Source organism: Lactuca saligna, chromosome 7, assembly GCF_052625555.1.
Source record: "Lactuca saligna cultivar CGN05327 chromosome 7, ASM5262555v1, whole genome shotgun sequence".
NCBI classification, from domain to species: domain Eukaryota; kingdom Viridiplantae; phylum Streptophyta; class Magnoliopsida; order Asterales; family Asteraceae; genus Lactuca; species Lactuca saligna.
This window is the reverse complement of record NC_136423.1, coordinates 42,582,446-42,588,100: the sequence shown is the minus strand read 5'-3', so window position 1 is coordinate 42,588,100 and position 5,655 is coordinate 42,582,446.

Genomic DNA, 5,655 nt, shown 5'->3' with positions numbered 1-5,655 from the left:
ACATACATGCATTTATCCATCCACATATGAGAAATACAACTAGAGATAGGTATGGTGTGGTTTTTGCCTAAACCGAAACGCAAACCGTAAATGCAGTTTTTATAATTATCTAAACCGAACGATGTGCTTTTTAAGTGGTGAAGATTTTATGGTTTTTTATGAGTTTCGGTTTTTTTTGTTTTAAAACTGCATAATCTCTTGATGGTTTTTATGGAATGACTTTAAAACATGTAACTTTGTTAAAAGGATAAATGCCAACAATGTAACTTTGGTAAAAGGATACGACGTGGTCTTGGAGACGAGAAAATGAGTTACCTAAAAGGATAAATGCCAACAATGTACTTTAATGGTTCATGGAGTTGTAACATAAAACCAAGAACGCGGCTGAAAGTAGGATGCTAAGTTATTTTGTGAGGGATAATAAAAAACGTTAGCAAATAAGTGTCACGAATGTTCACCATGACACGGAGAATGGTTTATTGCAGTGTGGTAATCATAGAATATAAACTTAATAAATCATTAAGTCAGTAAAAAGTAAAGGGGATTCTCTCTAAACATATATTGGATGTGCGATTCACACACATAACGAAAGGGAAGTGCTAAAATCAAAGGGTTAACTCAGATTAACCTTGTAATCCATTAAATTAAGGTAATCTAGCATTGATTCTTTCAATTATGTTAGAATCCAAAAATTAGTTTTAGGATTATGCTATCACTGACATGTTTAATCTTATAAGTTAATTTCTAAATTCTATGTGGCTATATTGATAAATTTAATAAGTCTTGATGAAACCTAAAGCACTATGATTAATGAAATTTTGATTCTTGAATTCATGTGTTTAGAAATTATAATTAAGTTATAGTAAAATCGATTATGAACGATATAATGGAATGTAAGTGAGTTTTATGTTGATAATTATTCATTGTATATAATGAATCATACAATATATAAGTTGGGTGGAGTATTTATATGTTGATAATTATTCATTGTATATAATGAATCATACAATATATAAGTTGGGTGGAGTATTTATGGCGTAAGTACAGAACTCACACTACAAAAAATATGTCATTTAGTGGTATATAAAAAGTGCCACTAAAAAAACCAAAAAAATGTCACTAAAGATATCTTAAAGAATCAGTGGCATACAAAATAAGCGGCATACAAAATAAGTGTCATTAGAAGCCCTCCCATTAAAACCTTTTAGTGATACTTTTTGTTTTTGTAGCTACAGTCTTTTATACTTTTAGTGGCACTTTTTATTTGTCACTATAGAAGAAAAGTTTTTTTATGTCACATACTTTGTGCCATAAAATACTCATTTGTTTCAAAAAATTTATGCTATTTTTAGTTACATATTTTAAGATTTTAGTGAGATTTTTTTTTTTGCTACAATACAAAAAAAGGCACATTTTACGTCAGTAAATACTAATGATAGTCTATAATTTAAACTACTAATATCTACATAGTTTTTATCTAAAGTATAAAATAAAATAAATAATAAATTGTAACACGTATAAAATAATAAATATTCCCCAATACTAACAACTTAATGTAAAAAAAAAACAAAACAAAACAAAACAAAAGCAAAAAACAAAAAACAAAGAATTCAAGGTTTAGAAAATTCGTTCATATATTTGACCACAGTTTTCAGAAGTACAATCTTCAGGGCGTATAGAATAGGTAAACCTGAAATGATAAACCAAAATGATTTCATAACACACTAAATCACATAGGAAGATGTATTTGTAGGGTTTCAAAACACTTCATGATCTCTCCTATCTAAAATAGAAATTTATCCAATCCTCCTCCTCCCCCAACCCCATCCCTTCCCCCCAAACACGACCAATACACCAAATAGATATTCACATGAAAATGTTAACATATTTGAAGTATTAGTAAAGTGCATTATATTGGACATAAACGTTCAAATCAAAATGTAACAAAACAAGCGTTCATATGTTCTAGAAGAAATTAAAGTTCATTTAAAATTATGCTAATCATAATACCATTATATTTAATAGAAAACTAAAGTTTAAAATTTCCCATCCTTGAAGTTCTAAATCCTTTCTCCTCTTATATCCCATCCCCTTTTTATCAAAGCTTGTATTTCTTCATTAGACTTTTGTGCAAACTTTTGAGTTTGTAAAATGACTTTTGACCAATATGTTTGTGTCGTTCAAAAGTATCTTTGTCAAATACATAATACACTAATTATTTAACACATTTTGTTGTTTTTTTATTCTTTTGGCAACCCACAATCCCAATTTACTCTTTTATCTCCCATATACGTCTCCATATAACGCATGCAAAAAAATTCCACAATCAACATGATTATGCTTTGTGCGCCATTTCATTATCACCCTTTCTTGTTCAACACCATCCAAAATTAAAGCTTATTTGTGGTTGACACTCATCAAGTACCTACTAAAAACTAGTTTCTGCAAAAAACGAAATTGTTATTTATTGTAATAATTATTTAATTAAAATTTAAATGTAAATTTTCTATTCTTACCAATTATTCAGGTGCATCACGATAAGTTCTTTTAAGGATTGCAACTGAATTCTTGTTGTTAATAACATCAACCGTTGGTTCCTCTAAGTTTGTGCATATCAGGTAAAAGTGATTTCTTTGATGAACTAGGAAAAACAGATATTTTAGAATTTTAAATTGTTAATCTTTCTTGAAAATATGTAATATATTCAATATCATTTTTTTAATGAAAAAGAATAAAATTTTATTACCAATTGAACTTTTTTGAATGTCAGAAGTTTTTTTTTTTTTGGTTTTTTTTCATTGCATGTTTGATATTTAATTCAAATTTCTCATATCTTTCAATGAAAGGATTTTTTTTCATATATGAAACGTCTCTGCAAAAACATATATATATATATATATATATATATATATATATATATATATATATATATATATATATATATATATATATATATATCAAATTCTAAGAATTGTTAAATACATAAGAAGGTACAATTTAATTTGATAATTATTCACATAATGAATCATAATAAGATTCGTTGTGTGGATTTTATAATTTATTCTGAATTGTTATAACTTACCACCATTGATGTATTAAATAAACACCGCTTCACTGTAGATTCTAAATTATTCTTTTCTTCAAAGTTCAAAACATCAGTCCAAGCAACAATGACATGTCCATGTACCCATACTCCTACTTGCATTGTTTCAATCATTCCTCTTCCAAGCACATATCCTCTCTTAATTTAAAATACCTTATCGCTTAATTTGTAATCAAATAAAACGAAAAACAATTAATAGAAAATTAACGTATATTTGTATTTATATTATTGTATTTATAGAAAAAATAATGTAAATTATTATCTGCTATTACTAATCCTAGAAAAAATTCTATCTAATACTCTGAAATCATCTCTTTCTACAAACAGTCTTGCACAAACCTCGTTTAGATTAAAAGGAGAGCATACATACATTGATGTATTTTTAAGTGCTTTCCATCATTTACCTCTTGACCATCTTTAATTCCCAAGATATTAATATCACCTTCTGTTGCTTCTGAATCATAACTTGGTTCATCTCCTTCCTGAAACTCTTGTGTTACACCAAGACCAAGTCCAAATGAAAAACTAGGCATTGATGATTTTTTTTGTTTTCTTTATGATCTATTATTGTTTTCTTAATTTCTTGTTTTGTAAATCTTTGTACATAAAAAAATCATCATCATCATCAAAATTTAAAATACATTGAACAGAATCAGCAATCTCATGAACTTTTGGATCATTGTATAAATTTCCTAGTTTTACCATTAATATGAGTCGTTGATTCTTTATTTTGTTTTCTGGTGTATTTTGTCCATCAGAATCTTAATTTATATCACCCTCATTCCCATCCACTTCATTCACATCTTCAGTTTTTTAAGCTTCATTCCCATCGACCTTATTCCCATCTTGAGGTTTTTCAACTTCATCCCTAATCACCTCATTCCCATCTTGAGGTTTTTCAATTTCATCCCCAATCACCTCATTCCCATCTTTAGGTATTTCATGTTCATTCTTATCTTTATCACTTCAGATTCGTTTCGATCTATTTTTTCTTCAACGTCACCTTCTTTTTGACTTTTATAATTGAATTCTTGTTCAAAGATTTCCTTCATTTCTTTCAACTCATCGCTTTCTTTGAACTTCATTGTTGAAAACTCAATTAACTTTCAAAACATCATTTTATCATTCACTAATTTTTTATAAATCTTTTTCACTTTAAAAACCAATTCTTAGAAAATGAGATAAAAAAGTTAAAACATCAATTATTCTCAATTTCAATGCTTCTCAATATATTTGGTATTCACTATGTGGATTTATTATATCAAAAATAATAAAAATACAAAAAGTGATGCACATTAGATATGCACTCTTTGAATTTGTATAAATTCAAAATGTGAATTTGAATTAATTCACAATGTGAATTTGAATAAATTGACAATGTGAATTTGCATGTCATTCGAAATTCAGTTCTGATTCACCATATTCACTTTGTGAATTTTATATAAATTCATGATGTGAATTTTGTATTTCATAGCAAATTCGGTTAAGATATGAACCACATAAAAGATTCACAATGTGAATTTGCATGTCATTCCAAATTTTAGTTAAAATTCACCATGTGATGCAGTTATAGTCATTTCTTTCATTATTTAAATACACATGGTGAATATTAACATATTTTGTATGCATATATTTCGAAGAATAAGAAGCTTTGAAAACCAGTTTGTAGAAATGCACAAAATTAATCTGTGAGATTATGAACAACATAAAAGATTCATAATGTTAATTCTAAAATTATAAAATGAAAATTTATTAAATATATAAATTATAAACTTACATCGAGTTTCATATATTCATTTCATCACTGTTGTATTTTTCATCAATCTCTATAATATCATCATTCTATTCCAAGGTTCCAAAGTCACAACTCTTTAACTCAGCTCTTTCCTTTTTCATCATCATTTTATAATCCCAAAAATGTATTGCATGTATTTGTGTTTTTTAATTCTTATCATTTCTAATAAACTCCAAATAAGCTAGTTGTTTTTATGTAAACAGAAAGATAACTAATTAATATTCTTATAATAATATAAATTCAAAAAAATTCTTTACAAGTAAAACAAGAAGTGGCCCACAATAGTAGTTTTCTCAATCTGTTTCATCCCATGTCATCTTTGACATTTTCAAGCAATTCGTTATAAATCAACACCAACCAATTTCTCTAATAGGTATTTTTCCTAACAAATTTGGCAGTACTATTGTTTTGTAAGTTTCATGTTTATTTTGTTCACACAACGTATTTACAAAGAGTATAAGAAAATTTGTTCTGAATATAATCCCTGAATCTATAGATTCTTTAATCCCCTCTTAAACATTTGATGGTCTCATAACCTTGTAGTTGTATTGTTGCTTCCAATCCATTAACTCTTTTCCTTCACATTGATCAGTGTCGTATATATCTTTTCCACCGAGAGGAATTCCGAGCAAATCATGAAAAAGAGCTGGTGTTATATCTATGTTTACTTGGGTTAGATGCATCTTCATATCTTTTGGATTAAATGAGTTAACATCAAATCGTGCCATTTTCCCAGTTATTCCATTAGGTGCAATTC